Here is a 17,374-nt window from a genome sequence, read left to right as displayed (position 1 = left end):
TCTTCTCCCATTCTGTAGGTCGTCTTTTTACTCTGTTAAAAAAAAAAACATTTTCCTGTCACCTAGGCTGAAGTGCAGTGGCACGATCCTAGCTCACTGCAGCCTCAAACTCCTGGGTTTGGGCAATGTTATACTTTGTTTCATCTTGAAGGAAATAGAGCAAATTATTAACTCTGGTGTTCTGGTCAGCAGTCCCCAACCTTTTTGGCACAAGGGACCAGTTTTGTGGAAAACAGTTTTTCCATGGGGTTGGGGGATTGTTTCAGGATGAAACTGTTCCACCTCAGATGGTCAGGCATTAGTTAGATTCTCATAAGAAGCACACAACCTAGATCCCTTGCATGTGCAGTTGACAATAGGGTTCACGCTTCTATGAGAATCTAATGGCACTGCTGATCTGACAGGAGATGGAGCTCAGGCAATAATGCTCCCTTTGAGAGCATTATTCCTCAACAGGCATTCCCTTTGAGAATGCTCCCTTCCTGCTGTGCAGCCCAGTTCCAGCAGGCCATGGACAGGACCAGTCTGTGGCCTGGGACTTGGGGACCCCTGCTCTAGGTGGTGTTTCCAAGAGGTTTCTTTTATCTCTTTTGTAATTCTCTTTTATTTCTAAATATGCACATTGCTTTTATAATCAGAGTTTTTTTTCAAAAGCGTAGAATTCATGTTTCTTTTCAAAAAAACATATAATGGCACTGCTTGGGCGATGGGTGCACCAGAATCTCAGAAATCACCACTAAAGAACTTATCCATGTGACCAAACACCACCTGGTCCCCAAAAACCTATTGAAATAAAAATAAGAAGAATGGAAAAAATGCAATGGAAATTAAATCATAATAATAATTATAGCTACTATTGATTAAGGGTATCAGAGACTTTGTGCACAAGGGCTAGGTCTTCTATGCCCATTATGAAAGAGACAGAAAAAACAAGTTTATAGTCAGGTCCTACTTAGTTTCTTTAAGCCTCTATTTTCTCATCTGTGAACTAGCCTAACAATACCCCCAGAGAATTTCTGTGCAGATTAAATGAGATTAGGCATATAAAATATTTGGTCCAGCCCCTAGCACATTGTAAGCCCTTGATAATTTGTAGGTGCTATTGCTATTTTTATTTTGGTTGCCATCATTATCTCCCATATGTTTAACAACCTTTAATTATAATATGGATAAGAGTATTATATTTATAGAGATAAAATAATTTGTCCAAGTTCACACAGCAAGTGAGTGATAGATTCAGAATTTGTTTCATCCCTGCCGAGATGCAAAGCCCATGCCTGGTCTCTCTACCACACCATTCTACCTCTACCCCAGAAATAAGGGTTGCAAAGTTTTATTTTCACGGTGAGCACCAAAGTGTATGGTATCAAGTTATCCATACTCAGCTGCCTTATTTTTGACATTCTCCTATGGATGAATGTGTGAACATGAACCATATGTCTTAGAGTTAAACTTTCGGGAAAGAACGTGTGATTTTCAACTCGTGGGCAATTTTTAGTTTATAGTATCTCTACTCTTCAGTAAGGTCAAATCATAATGACAAGAGGTTGTCACTGGGCTAAAATGCTGGTAAATTACTCAGTGACTTAAAATTGGCTTTTAACTTATATATACCTTAAGCAGAAGACTTAGTATTTTTTCCATCTTTAAAATAAAGGGTTTTGACTCATATTAGCCTTCATCCATCATTGTTAAATGTCAGCGGTCTATCTGTGAATAGTATCATCTTCACTTCAGAAATGCCAAGGCTCTGAAGCTATTTTCTGTTGGTCTTTGGTTACAAAATTAATCATTCTCAGGCAAACTTGTGAGGTGTATTTAAAGGAGGCTCGCTATTTCTTCCAATTGAATTGTGAGTTCATCGTTTAATAGTTATACATGCATCCTTAAGAATTAATATAGTATATGGGTTGAATATCCTTTATACAAAATGCTTGGGACCAGAAGTGTTTCAGATTTGGGGTTTTTTTTGGGGAGGGGGGCGTGGGATTTTGGATAATTTGCATATACATAGTGAGATATCTTGGGCATAGGACCCAAGTCTGAACATGAAATTTATTTATGCTTTTTGGATTTCTGGTTTTTGTTTTTTGAGACAGGATCTCACTCTGTCACCCAGGCTGCAGTGCAGTGGAGCAACCATGGCCCACTGAGACCTCCCAGGCTCAAGCCATCCTCCTACCTCAGTTTCCCAAGTAGCTAGGAGTACAGGCATGCACCACCACACCTGGCTAGTTTTTTTTGTGTGTTTTGTTTTTTTGTAGAGACAGGGTTTCCCTATGTTGCCCAGACTCATTTATGACATATATATATATATATATATATATATATATATACACACACCTTATACACATAGCCTGAAGGTAATTTTATGCAATATTTTGAATAATGTTGTACATGAAACAAAGTTTGTGTACATTGAGTCATGAGAAAGCAAAGATGTCACTATCTCAGCCACCCGTGTGGACAATCTGTGGTTGTTGGCATCACCATCATTCCTGACTCTGAATTCGTATGCTAATGATAAGCAATCATTTTTTTACACTAACTCACACATAAGGACTTAATGGTAAAAAATATAGCATATCATTAATACAGTGAAAAAATAATGCGTTCAGTGTAGCTAAGCAGCACAGTAGCATCACCAGAATCCCTGTATGGGTTGAGCCTTCCTAATCTGAGTATCTGAAATCTGAAATGTCAAATGTGGAATTTTCCACTTGTGGCATCATGGCAGCACTCAAAAAGTTTCAGATTTTGGTCATTTCAGATTTTCAGATTAGGGACGTTCAACCAGAATATATAATCTTAATTTTATGATCCAGCTCCATTTAACAATTAAAGGTGGTTATGTATCACTCCTTAGTCAACCTATAATATTTGCAGTTTATGTCAAGTCTACCAAATGCTTGATTTATTGAAATGGTGCTCATTCATCCTTATTAAAACCCTTATTCAAAATGTTTGAGATGATGGATATACTGATTACCCTGATCTAGTCACCATAAATTATATGTATCAAAACATCACTATGTACGCCATGAATATGTACAATTATTATTTGCCAGTAAAAAATGAAATTATATTTTAAAATGTTTTACAAAAAAATTCTATTCAAAGGAGTTTTTGTTATCCACTTTACAGATCAGAAAGCTCAAGTTCAGGGAGGCTGAATAACTTTTCTAAAATCAGACAGTCAGTGATAAAGCCAGGCTTCAAACCAAGATCTGTCTGATTCCAAAGCCTGTGCTCTCCCCAGTCCACAAGATCAAAATTATTGAGAAGAGTGTACATTTTTATCAAGATCCAGTTTTAAAATATAGAGAAATATCAAACATTTTAGAGACGTGTTGTATTAGAAAATTGTTTTTTCTTATGAAAGCAGATGCTCCTTTTATTTTTCCCTAATTTTCTTCTTCAAATAAATAATACATACTTCTCTCTTGGAATGTTGTAGGCTTTCCCAAATTATTCATAGTAATACCGTCCTCTGTTGTCATCTTGATCTGCCATCACATGTATTAATCTTTTTGTCTCCTGTATCAAGTGATCACGAGAGTTATATTAATTATGGCCTCTTTATATAATCTGAAGACAAAAATGGGACCATACTTCCTTTTGCATTATATACAGTATAGAAAAATGGTAAATACGAATTCTTTAAAATAAGAATGTACAATATTAGAATTACTTGTATTATAAGGAATTAGTATTTTACTTTAGAGGTAACCATTGCTTTCTAAAGGTAGGAAACATTTGAGTAGTTTCAAAAAGTATCTTGACAAAAGCATTAAGGATAAGTTTGTCATAAATTATTAAAGGAAAACAAACAAGTTTTAGAGTTAAGAGTGTAGTCACGCCCTTCCACAAAACACACTTTAATGCCGCTGCCAATAAATGGCATTTGCAATATGGCATTTGCTATTAATGTGAGATAGCAGTTATATCTGCTTTGAGAAAGTCATATAATTTCTCCATGTTGCTTTCCTTTCCAAAGCAGCATCCAGTGTTGTAGGGAGGAACTTTTCCCCGCAGCTCCTGTTCTGTCCTTGCAGAACAAGACTAAAGTGGCAGGAGCTGCCTGCTGTGAGCCTGGGAGTAGAGACTAGACAGATGTCTTCTAGAGGGTTCTGATCCCACCCTGCTGGTCCTCACCTGCTCACTCCTGTCCCAAGCAACGGGTACACAGCTTTTGTTTTCACACTTCACCTCCAGCTCCGTGGAGAACTCCAGCAGTGGGCTTGGCTGCCCTAACACTTTTCCCCGTAAGTCACTGAAAAGCTCAAATCTCAAAGCTGAAAGGAAGCAACTAACAAACAAACTCTGTCTCACAAACTCACACACAACCTCAAAGCCCTACAGGCTCTCTCAAAGTAAACTTTCACACCATGCAGAAAAAACTACAAACAGACTTGGGGGGACTTGGATCACAATTTATTTTCCAACTTTTTGCATGATTACTAGATAATCCACCACATTTTAATGAAAGGGGTTTAAAAACTTTAAAGATGAAAATAAAAGTTAAAAAAAAACTTTAAAGATGGATCAAGATTCTCAAAGGGGACAATGGATAGAATGGAATGGAAATGACATTCTTCCTCTTGGCTGTTCTCCCATTTAGTACAGTCTCTTGTACTGGAAAGTCATAGAGAGTGGAAGGAAAGAAGTCTTTTACCTCACTGTGGGTAAAAAGTGAGTGCCAGACTCCAACCCCAGCCCAGTCCAGCTTGGCAAACCTGCCAAGCAGTGCCAGGCCAGCAGCTTGGGAACCAGATTCTGGGATCCTCCATCCCAGCTGCGCATAGCTTCGAGATAGGCCAGTGCCTCCTGAATCATTCAAGTGCTCCTGAAGTTATTCTGGCTGTCCATTGCTATCCTGAGTTGACGATGAGTGCCGTACTTTGTTCTACAGCTTCTTTCTGAAATCATCCTTTACCAGTTATGCTTTCTTCTTTCTAAATTATTTATGTGTGGCTGGATGTCACATTTCATTACCTACTGACTCCATCCCATGCTGACCCAGAGAGGATGTGGGTATGAAAGGAACTATAAATATTTACACTCCCTTTCCATTTGCATGTCTTCACACAGTTAAGGCACATCCCCCTTGCAGTCAGAATTCTGCCTAGGCTCTGATTCATAGTAATGTGCTTTTATTCCTAACCACAGTTCTCACATGACCAGGACCCCATCTTGGCACCAATTAGAGTCTTCCAAGGGTACATTTATATGGGTTATTTAAAGAAACAGTCCCACGCTGTCCAGGAGCTGGTTATCTAGTCTATCTATTCTCTATCCAAGAGGAGGAAGGGGCTCAATATTATAATTTTCCCTGAAGCCAGGAGATCTCCAGGTGGAAAGAGTACTTTACAGCACTGGAGGTGCTATTTGGAAAGGGGGTTTCAACCCAATGGCACTATCAGGCGTGCTGGTAAGTCCTTCCCTATCTTGAGTACCTTAATCTGGTTAATTTTTTTTTCTCATGGTCACCCACCCCACAGGCATTTAATCATTCACTTGAGAGTATAGTGCAAAGAATGTAGGCTTCCAAGTTGGGAAGATGTGAGTGCTGACCTCTGACTCAACTGACACTGGAGCAATTTACTGTCCATCTGGGTCAGCTTGCTTCTTTACAGACAGAAATGAATAACTCCTCCTCTACAGGTTATTAGAAGGACTTAAAAAGGTAAGGAGCTTGGCATTTAATAAATGGAAGCCTCTATGATTTCACTATTCCATAGATAGTATGCAGACTAAAGAATAATGGAGGGAAAAGAAATTAATAGTTATTCAGTTCTGATACTTATTAATACTCCTTGGAAAGATGCATCATGGGAGAAGGAAGAGGGAAGGAAGTAACAGAATTAGGTGATTTTATTGGTCCTGCCAAACTGCTTGACCCTCTCAGAAGTGATCAGTAGAAAGACTTGCACTTCCCCATGAAGGTGTTCGTTCATCTGAACCTTTGGGTTTCTTTTATCTGCTTCTGATTTTGTTTATCAATCTTTTTTCCCAATCCTTACTAATGCAACATGTGCTGTTAGCATGTCCTTATCTTTGATAAACCACTTCAAATAATGCCACATAGTTTTCATACATTTTTAATCACTGTCACTTACCAGACCTTGAATAATAACACTAGATTTAAAACAACAAAAAAATTCCTTGGAAATGTTACAGTGAATTTTAGAAAAGTGCTTAATGAAAATCTAACAACAAAAATTGCACAACAAATAGAAATGGATTCCATTTTCTCTTTCACAGTAAGTTATGAAAATGCAACCATTAATCCAATCATGATAATAATTTTTATGAGCCCTTGAACACCAAAATTTAGACATCCAAAGACTTCCCACACACCACTCTCACCTTTTTAATGGAAAAACAGTTGTTACATTTCAACACTCCAGGGAATTAAAAGAAGAGGCGTCTTTAACAAACTAGGCTTGTGGTTAAATCTCTATGTTTAATATTCTGAAAAAGAAGTATGACTCTTAGTCATTCTTAATACATTTAACTTACAGTGTCAAAATATCAGTGTTTCCTAATGAGCTTCTAAACCTTGTGTTTTCTTTGATCAAGAAAAAGTATCTACCAAATCACTTTGGATATATGAGGACTCAAAATTACTAATGCAAAAAGTAGTATTGGGTAAAAGAGACTTTGGGAAGTCTTGTAGCCACCTGAATGTCACAATTTTCAAACATTTTGGTGTTCTTTCTAAATAAAATGTGTGTGTGTGCGTGTGTGTGTGTGTGTGTACATATGAGATGAAAGCATCTTGTATATATGAGTGAGTGCCAAATATTTGTTCTTAGAATTTTAACATGAGCATTAACCAGTGACAAATCCCACATAAACACCACTTCAGTGGTCGCCTTGTATTCTATTATAGGGATCCATGTCATTTGTTTTACCATTCTTTTATTCTTTGATGTTTAGGTTGCCAAGTTTTTAGCCATTATAAAAATGTGACAAGCGTCTTTGCTTTCTTTATGTCCACACTTTTAATTATTTTTTTGGAATTGTGTCTAAGAAGGAAATTTCTGATTCTTTTTTATCCTCTTGATACATATTGCAAAATTACTTTCCAGAATAAGCTTGTAATCGTTTATACTCCCACCAGTTGTGTAGGAAGTTCCCACTTCACAACATCCTCGCCAGCATGGGCACTCTCATTTAAAAAAAAAAAAATTTACATTTGAGGCATAGACTTCAAAGATGAGAGTCTTAGATGCCATTTAGTGTAACCTTTTATTCAATAATTTGTCCTCCCAGTGCTCTAACTGTAAATTCCTTGAGGAGGATTCCGTGTTATCTATTACTATAATCCCAATTGCTTACATATATTAATAGTAATACTGTAATATTTGCTGAGGTAGTGAGTGAATATATGAATTAACATGATTGAGGCCAGATGTGGTTGCTCATGCCTGTAATCTCAGCACTTTGGGAGGCCGAGGCGGGTGGATCACTTGAGGTCAGGAATCCAGACCAGCCTGGCCAACATGGTGAAACCCTGCCTCTACTAAAAATACAAAAATTAGCCAGGCATGGTGGCAGGAGCTTGTAATCCCAACTACTTGGGAGGCTGAGGCAGGACAATCGCTTGAACCCGGGAGGTGGAGGTTGCAGTGAGCCGAGATCGTGCCACTGCACTCCAGCTGGGGCGGCAGAGCAAGACTCCGTCTCAAAAAAAAAAGAAAAAAACAAAAAACATATGATTGAATAGCTGTCCTTAACAGACAGTCATCTAATTGTGAGATCATTGTTCAAAATGTAACTGTGTACTCCCTGAAGTAAATTGTAAATTTACTTTTGCTTTTGAAGTTACCATATTCTTCATTTTTTAAATTACTGTGAAATCTTAAGCATTACACTGTAATAAGTATATCAGAAAAGCCTACTTAAAATATTATCCTAACATCAAAAATTGCCTAAGAAACTATATGTATGCCTTTCAGCCCATAAAATACATATATAGAGTAAATGTGTCGTTTCCGAGATTTTCATTTAGAACACTGTCATTTCCCAATGGAATTAATTCTAGCTCAGAGTCTGTAAGAACTCACCTGAAATTAGATTGGTATCTCAGCTTCTTTACTGAGGCATGTACCAAAAATATAGAATTTAGTTTTAGCCTCTTAGTTGCACCATTCTCAGTACTATCTCATAATAATTCAAAGTGGGTTTTTTTGTTCTCTTGGCCAAGCAAAATGCCCTTGGGCTTGCTTTTACTCTTTCTCTTTTACCTTGCTTGATAGTAAAGTGTCCAATTAATTCTCCAAGTAGTTATCATGAAATCCTCCCAAATAGAATTTCCTTCAGATTGAAGTTCTCATTGCATTTCAGTTCAGTCCTTTTATGCCAATTGAGGTAATTTTTTTTTGTTTTTTTTGTTTTTTTTTTTTAAGAACCAAGAGAAGGAAGCCCAAAGGTCAGGTTTAGTAACACCCCTTCCAAATATGTTTTATATTCCTGGGTCTCTTTTTCTATAAGTACGACTTTGTTTTAAAGAAAGAGTATATAGTAGAAAAACTTAAAAGTTGTCATTGAGGCCGAAGTGGAAAGATCACATCAGGCCAGTAGTGCGAGACCAACCTGAGAAGCACAATGAGACCCTATCTCTACACAAAATGTAAAAATTTAGCCAGATGTGGTGGCACCTATTTGTAGTTCTAGCTACTCAAGAGACCAAGGCAGAATGTTGCTTGAGCCCAGGAGTTCAAGGTTACAGTGAGCTATGATCTCACCACTACTCTCCAGCCTGGGCAACAGAGTGAGACCCTGTCTCAAAAAAAAAAAAAAAAAAAAAAAGTTATTGAAAAATCAGTTAAATATTCACTACATTTATCCGATTTTCTGATTTGTCCATTTTAATTATATTAGTAAATGCATTCCTACCAAACTCTTAAAATTAATTACTTTCCTTTTGACATGGGCCTATGTACCCTCGGTAACAAGGTCACCATTTATTCTGTGCTTATTACATGCCAGGCAATGAGCTAAGTGACTCATATTTATGATCTCATTTAGTCCTCTCAATAACGCTGTACTATAGGGTATTATTAGTTTCACTTTATAAATGAGGAAACAGGCTAGAGACACTTGAAGATACCTGGCCAAGTCACTGAGCTGAAGAGCAAGAGTGTTTTAATTGAGTCAAGCCAGGTCAGACCTTATGCTCCTGATACTTGGAAGTAACACAGAGTAGTGCAGATCATCAACCTAAAGCAGGAATTACAAAATAATTTTATCTGGCATGCCAAACTTGATCCGTAGCCCATTTACGTGCTGTGTTGAGGCAGGTGAACAATTTGAGTTCTATCAGAGTGTCACATTCTGCAGTAAATGCAGGAAAAGGACATCAGGGCATGTATGCTGGGGATCTGCCATCCCAGGCCTAAAAGAAACAATATCAAGTGGAAATGAGAACAGCCTCAGAGCTGTACTTCCCTAGGTGCTCATGCTCCATGCCCCATCTCCTACCTTCTCCTTGGGCTTTGTTAAATGTGCCAAGAGATTTTCGTTTTACAATCTATAGGTTACAGATGTTTTGATGGACTGGATCTTCAGCTATTCTGCAAGTCTTCCTAGGTCCCTGTCCAGGAGTATTTGCAATATGTCATCTGTAGAGCTGGGAAACTGAATCATCTTAGTGCTGCACTCGGCCCTTTCCTCCTACAGCCACACAATAGAATGCAGCTCTTCAGAGACGCTGTGATAATCAAATAGATTCAAAGCATTAGTTGCATATGGGAGATAGTGTAGTGCAAAGGATCATGGTTTGGAATTTGGAAGCCTGCGACTGACTCTTCACCCTGCCACTTGCTACGTGTGTAACCTAATGACTGAACGTCTGAAACCCTGTTTTCTCATCTGTGGGAATGAATAAATCATGTTAAAATTTATTTCCCTAGGCTGCTGTGATGCTTAACTGAGAGAATGAAGGTACAAATGTAATGTAGACTATCAAGACCTTGTTATTAGAGATGGTGTAGTAGCTAATGCTGATATTTTTTAAATGTTTAACAGTTTCTTATGCAAAACACAGCAGTAAAATTTATACTGCAGTGTTGAACACATTCAGCACAGCTTCAGACTCCTGGCTGTGCGTGAAAACTCCAAGAGGATACCACTGGTTTATGTCACTTGAGACTCCAGACATTGAACAGTAATTAGGGAACATGACAGTAATTTGATTTAAAGTCTGCAGCCACAGAGTTCAGGCTCCATCCCTCTCTCCATCATTCTCCCTGAGTGCAAATCCAGAGGGAGGGCAAGTAGGTCGAAGCAGACTCTGATGGTGTTTGCTTGCCAGAGATTAGAGAAAGTGTGCCCACTAGGTCTACAGTGGTGCAAAACCAAGCCAAAAAGTGAGCACTTCAGTGCACTCAGTGCCAAAAAAAAGAAAAAAACAAACAACCTGTCTTACTTTTTTCGTCATTACTGACTTCATGAGTAGTGCATGTAACTATTTCTATGGGTCTTCTCTTTGATTTTTTTTCTCTTTGATTTTGAAAAAGAACCATTAACATTTTGATGTTATATTTACTAAGAGGTTGCACGATGTCAGCCAAAGTAAAAGGGATACGGATGAAATAAGAAATACAGAAGTCTGGCCAGGCACAGTGGCTCACGCCTGTCATCCCAACACTTTGGGAAGATGAGGTGAGAGGATCACTTGAGTTGAGGAGTTTGAGACCAGCTGGGCAGCATAGTGAGATCTCCTGTCTACAAAAAGATAAAAAAAATTAGCTGATCATGGTGGCTCCTTGGGAGGCTGAGGTGAGAGGATTGCTTGAGTCTGAAGGTTGAGGCTGCAGTGAGCCAAGATGGTGCCACTGCACTCCAGCCTGGGCAACAGAGTGAAACTCTGTGTCAAAGAAAAGAAAGGAAATATAGAAGTCTCACTTTAATCATTAAGTCAAACCATTAAATAACACTGGTCTGTACTAAAGCTGAAATAAGCAATTATATGACTCTACTTGAATACTTAAATAAATATGACAATAATTTGCCCCAGAAGTATGAAGCAGCTCCTCTCCCATCTTTTGTGGGCTGTTTCTCCCCTCAGATTCTGTGTTGTCTTTCTTGGTTTCTCTCCTGACTCTTGTCATACTCTTTATGGGAGCTCCAAACACATATACCAGACTCCCTGTCAGTGGGGTCCTCTCTACTTGGGTGTCCCACAACCAATTGAGTTTAACACAGTTTATCCAAACTGAATTTATAGTTTCTTCCCATCCCCAAACCTGCTTCTTTCCTATGTCCCTTACCTCAATAAATGTCAACACCATCTCCTAAGATGCTTATGTCAAAAACCTCAGTCATGCTAGACCACCCTCTCTCACTTAGGCCCAAGTTCTCATCACCCCAACCTCTTGATGTCTCTTCAGGTCAGCCCCTCCTCGTTAGTCCTGCTGCCACTGTTTTGATTCAGTCTCTTCCTCCCTCCCATGCCATCTTTTCTTGCTGACATTACTACAATAACTCACTGCTTTCCCTTTTTCTAGCCTAGTCCTTTCCAACCAATATCCACATGCTTCATGGGCAATGTGTATGATCATGTCACTCAACTGCTTAAAATCCTTTAGTGCTTTCTTATTATCTCTTGAGTAAAATGAGGATCTCTTAGCATGACACTTAGGGCTCCTCTATCATCTTATCTTCTGACTGTATAGAAATACTAATGGTTCCTTAAGTGGGTGATATAGTTCCATACTTCTGTATGGATGCCTTTTCCCCTAGGAGAATGCCCACTGACTCTTTAAGCATTAACTTGAATATCAAAATCTTTATGAAACTTTTCTCCTTTGTGTTCCTATAGCAACCTGTAAATACTTCCTTGATAGCACTTATCATGTTGTTTTATTATGAATGTTTTTTTCTAAACATCATGAGACAATTTTATTCAAATTTCTTATATGCATCTCTAACATCAGGGTATATGTCATCATAAAAGCCACACTTTAAGTTCTCTCAGTTTTCCAGAATGCATCAACCTCACTTCCATGTAAGCTGTTTGAGAAACAGCACTTTAAAAATCCATGTAGGGTGTTATGAAAATTTTATCCCAAGTCTTGAATACCCATTTGAATAACATTTAATTTTTTTCATTCTTCTTATATGTGCATATTGATAATCTCTGCAATGTGATGACTTACATTGTAAGGTGTAGCAGTATAATAGTATTTTTTTTTTAGATGGAGTTTCGCTTTTGTTGCCCAGGCTGTACGCAATGGCACGATATCAGCTCACTGCAACCTCCGCCTCTCGGGTTCAAGTGATTCTCTTGCCTCAGCCTCCCAAGTAGCTGGGATTACAGGCATGCGCCACCACGCCCAGCTAATTTGTATTTTTAGAAGAGATAGGGTTTCACCCATGTTGATCAGGCTGGTCTCGAATTCCTGACCTCAAGTGATCCACCCGCCTTGTCCTCCCAAAGTGCTGGGATTACAGGCATAAGCCATCGCACCCGGCCAGTATAATAGTATTTGTAGGCGGACTCTGATTAATTAAAAATTCATATTAAAGCAAGTTTGGATTAATAAAAAACCTGGAGAGAGAATATGTGAAAAAAAACGCAGATGGAACTGAGAGAGCTCTCCAGGAAAGATAAAGGAGCTATTAAGGTAACAAGAACTAAGGTTGATGCAATTAAAATGTCAGGAATGCTTACACTCTCTAGGCTGAGGAGAGTTTTAGATAGGCAGGAAAGCAAACTGCCATCAGTCTGAATAGAAAAGAGGTAAAATAAACAGTATTGGAAGTGAGTTATTATTCCAGCTGTTATGTTTGAGATGGGCCTGCTTTCATAGTCTTGGAGGTCTGGGCAGAAACACACCACAGCAGGCACAAGAGACAACATGCTGGGTTGCTGCTCTGTAAAAATCATGTTTCTTAATCCTGCTCCCCCGGCCCACAGTTTTGTGGCCAGAACCTGTCATGTGCTCTTTGATCTTTGTGGGTCTGGGGTGATCCAGCATGAGAGGAACCAGCAGTTGAACAGGAAGGAGCACTGAGTGGCAGGGGTCCCTTGCTCTGGGCGAGCCCTGGTAGAAAGCTTCCGATGGCTGTCTTCCCCATAGATAAATACCCCCCTTGCAATGGATGCAGTTGGCATCTTCAGCACCCCTTCTGGAGACTTGCCTACTGTGGTTCACAGAGCACATTAATCATCATCATTATCGCAGATCCCAGAAAGGAAGAGGCTTTAGGTTTCTTGCTTCCTTTCTCTGCTGGCAGCAGGTGACAGCAGAATTATTTATCCTTTGGACTTAGGAGTCCCGTAGATTAGCGTCAGAGATGTGGCCTAGGACTCTGCACAGATTTAAAGGGCCGCTGGTTGTTGTATTTAGTGTCCTTTGTTCCTAGTAACCCAGGTAACCTTCATGGTAGCAATATGATCCCCTGATACTGCAGGAAATGTGAGGGTGAAGGAGCATGTTCTGTGTTATAAATTTATGACTTAATTAGTTACTTTCTTAACATCTTAGGTAGGAATTTGGGCTTAAGCAGGGCACATCTATCTTTAAAGAATACACAAGTTTTCCAAGTTGAAATTTGAAAGTAAAATAAATGTAAGGAACAGAAACAAGAGAGATTATATACTTCATTACTGCTGTTTGATCTCCATGCTTTCATTGCATGGTGATTTTTCTCAGATTTTAACTTGTATATTACATGAATCTAACAAACATAAATAACATATCTGGGTCAGTATTTAACATATACATTTCATAAAGGTCTTGAAAGCCAGTGGGGTCTAAAACATGTTTGATTATTTCTTGTAAGAAGGCTGGATTTTAAATCTGCATCTGTAGCATCTCAACAGCTTGCAGGGTTCCAAGGAACTCATAATTATTAATGATAAATCCTGAAGTATCCCACTGAGCCCACAGAGTAAAGAATACTTGAGTAAAGAATACTATTAAGAAGGCAGACACTGCATGAGACAGCTGAAATACGAAGACCACAAGAGTGCAATTTCTCTTTGGCATCCTCCTCGGCAAGGTGGGATGCCAGAAACAACTGCTGAGTACACCATCACGCCAGCCCTGGAGATTGGAAGGATAATGGGGTGACAGGCAAAACCCAAGCCTAGAGCCCCCAGAGCAATAATAATAGCTCACGTTTATCAAGCACTTGCTGAGTACCAGATTCTGTGCTAAGTACTTTATAGCCAATCCTCTCAACGCCCCCCCCATTTTTGCAGACTAGAAACTGAGGTTTACAGAGGGTAGGTGACTGCCTCAAGTCACACAACTAGTTAAGTGATAGAGCCAGGCTCTAGAGCCTGCATTTCCAGTCAGTTGCACTCTACCATTCCCCACATTTCATCTGCAGGAGGCTCACTCAGTTCCTCAAATATTTATTGACCATTTACAATGTACAACACATGTGCTAAGCCCCAGTGGAAAACTGTGAACATATTTACTGATTTAATCAACAATCATTTATTAAGCATCTTCTCTGTGCCAGGCACTGTGCTTTTAAATAAGCACTGGGAAGTGCAAATATGATTAAGACATGCTCCCTGACCTCAAGGAAAGTATAGACTAGTGTTGGGCACAGACAAGTCACTCAACAGTCCTGGGTACCATGTGCTGTCAAGATGTGTGCCGCAGAGACAAGGGCATCTAAGAAGGTCAGAGAAGGTCTCCAAAGAAGAGGTGGCCCTGAGCTGAGTCATGAAGGGAAGGTAGGAATTAGCTGGGTGAAGTGTGGGGACCAAGGCATTAGCTGGGTGAAGTGTGGGGACCAAGGCATCCTAGCCAGAGAGAGCATGGAGGTGAAAGTGTGGCAAGGTGAGGAAACTCCATTATGGCTGGAGTTTAGAATGAGGTAGGACTTTGAAGAAGTGACTCTGAAAATTGTAACTTCACTTTTCATTTTGATACTGTTAATGTTTTAAGCTTGAGGGTCTCTCGGAGCATTAATTCTCTCTTTCTTAAGCAAAAGATTGATTTTAGCACATGCTATAGATTGAATGTTTGTGTTCCCCCCCGAATTTGTACATTGGAACCTAACATGTAATGGAATTAGGAAGTTGCTTCCGCATCAACAACCTTTGGAAGGGGCTAGAGAGATGTTTGGGAGGTAATCAGTTAATACCCAGATAGCTCACTTTTCCCTTCTACCCTGTGAAGTTATAGCAACAAGAATGTTTATGAACTGGAAAGAGGGCCCTCAGCAGACACTGAATCAGTCAGTGCCTTGATTTTGGACTTCTCCTCCACCAGAACTGGGAAAAATAAATTTCTGTTGTTTGTAACTGACCTAATCTATGATATTTTGTTGTACCCAATGGGCTAAGACAGCCCAGATTCCAGTCATTTGTTTATTTCTTCAACAGATATTTAACACAGGCCAGCTATGTACAAGACACATGTACAAGACACCATGCTTGGCACCAAAAGAACAAAATATGGTCCTTTTTTGAAAGACATCGTGTACAGGAGGGAAAGACAGACATGCAAACAAGCAGTAGCAAAATATTACTTTACTAAGTCCTCAGTCGTGGGATATCCTTGACTTCACAGGGGTTTGCTTAACAGAGGTCTGAACAAGGAAATCTGAACAATTTTCTTCAGCTCATAAATATTTGGGGTTCTCAGGTAATTCTATCTTATCATTACCACTATTCTCCTATTATTACCAACTAGAGCATTCAGAGTTCTCTATTTTGTATATTCAGCTAAATTATAGAGACACTGTTATTTAAAAGTAACTAACATCTTACTAGGTGAAATAAATTCCACATTGACATGGAAGCAACCCTAATAAGGATGCTAGATAGCATTAAAATAAGCAAAGCAGTAGATTAATGAGAAAAAACTTAAATGCATTATTGCTTGCCAGACCTCCTCCACCATGCACATGCCACCCCCCTCCACCCACCCTCTGCACAGGGAGAGGCTGCACAGGTCGAAGGTGGTTGCTGCATTGCCTGGGGATCCCAGGCAACCATTTTCACCAGCAGTTCCTCCATGAACTTTTATAAAAAAGATTTTCAGACATTCTTTTCATTAAGAAATCTTTTTCTGCATTAAAAATGATATTAAGTCCTTTCTATCTTTTTCCCATAAAAGAACCCAGATCCTTTTACATTTCCCCGTAAGACCCATTTTATAATCCTTTAATTTTTTTTTTTTTGTTTATTTCTGTTTAGAAATTATGCTTGAAATGCAAAACTGGAGCAAATGATAGTACCAGATTTAAATATTGCCATTTCTACTAAAGATGTAAAATACTTTTTTTAATTTTTCATTTGTTTTAGAGACAGCGTCTCACTCTGTCACCTAGGCTGGAATGCAATGGTGTAATCACAGCTCACTGCAACCTCAAACTTCTAGGCTCAAATAACCCTCCCATCTCAGTTACCTGACTAACTAGGAATACAGGCACGCACCATCATGCCTGGCTAATTTTTAATTTTTTATAGAGAGAGGATCTCACTTTGTTGCCCAGGCTGGTCTCAAACTCCTGGTCTCAAGTGATCCACCCGTCTCAGCTTCCCAAAGTGTTGATATTACAGGCATAAGCCACTGCACCCAGCCTAGAACACATTTTTGTATGTTTTTATTCTATTTTATCACACCAACCATCTGTGGATTCTTGGGCAAGTCATTAAAATCTTGGGGCTTTGGTTTCCTCAACTGCTAATAAAGAGTTAACATGGATACTAGGTACTGTCTAACAGATCTTCTAGCCTTCAAACCCTAGAGTGATGTGATGTTATTGTTAATAATAATACTAATACTCTTTCATCCAGAATCACAGTATTCTTGAGGCACCTGTCATCTTGAGCCTAAATACTGCCAAGTTGATTGCTAAAAGTAAAGCTTGTTCAGACAACCCACTTATGGTCCTAAATAAAAGAAATACAAAGAGAACAAATGAATATGTTCACAAATTCATTTGTTATACCTAAATAAAGTGTATCCCTAGAACACAGTTTAGTACCATATTAGAAAAACCATTATTATGATAAATGTCAGCAGAATGATTCAAAACTATCATAATGAGTATTTGAATAGATTGCTTTAAAAGACATTTGATAAAGTCGTACATTTTTCTGGAGTTTTTGAAAAGTAAAGTTTAAGCATAAAATTACTCTTAAAGTAATATTTACTGAAAATTAAGAGTCACTGTACTTAACAAAAATATATTACACACATTTCCAAACAAAACAAGAGTACACTTTAGTGCACTTAAGTTATCTATATTATTAAGGATTCCTGCCACTGTGAGAAGTCATAAAAAATAGGGATTAACACAGGAATAAAGAAAGACAAAGATTACCATTTGCAAACCATTTATGGTTAGGAAATCCAGGATAATAAACTAAAAGCTACGTGTGATGATCTAG

At 38.7% G+C, this 17,374-nt stretch overlaps 1 protein-coding gene across 7 annotated transcripts in view; it reads left to right on the top strand.

The window, feature by feature from the left end:
• AK5 (adenylate kinase 5) overlaps nucleotides 1-17,374 on the top strand; it is a 280,641-nt gene that overhangs the window by 83,479 nt on the left and 179,788 nt on the right. The gene's annotated exons all lie outside the window — the stretch shown is intronic.

Source organism: Pongo abelii, chromosome 1 (assembly GCF_028885655.2).
Source record: "Pongo abelii isolate AG06213 chromosome 1, NHGRI_mPonAbe1-v2.0_pri, whole genome shotgun sequence".
Taxonomy (NCBI): domain Eukaryota; kingdom Metazoa; phylum Chordata; class Mammalia; order Primates; family Hominidae; genus Pongo; species Pongo abelii.
Note: the sequence above shows the minus strand (reverse complement) of the source record. Positions and strands in the feature narration are given on the sequence as shown.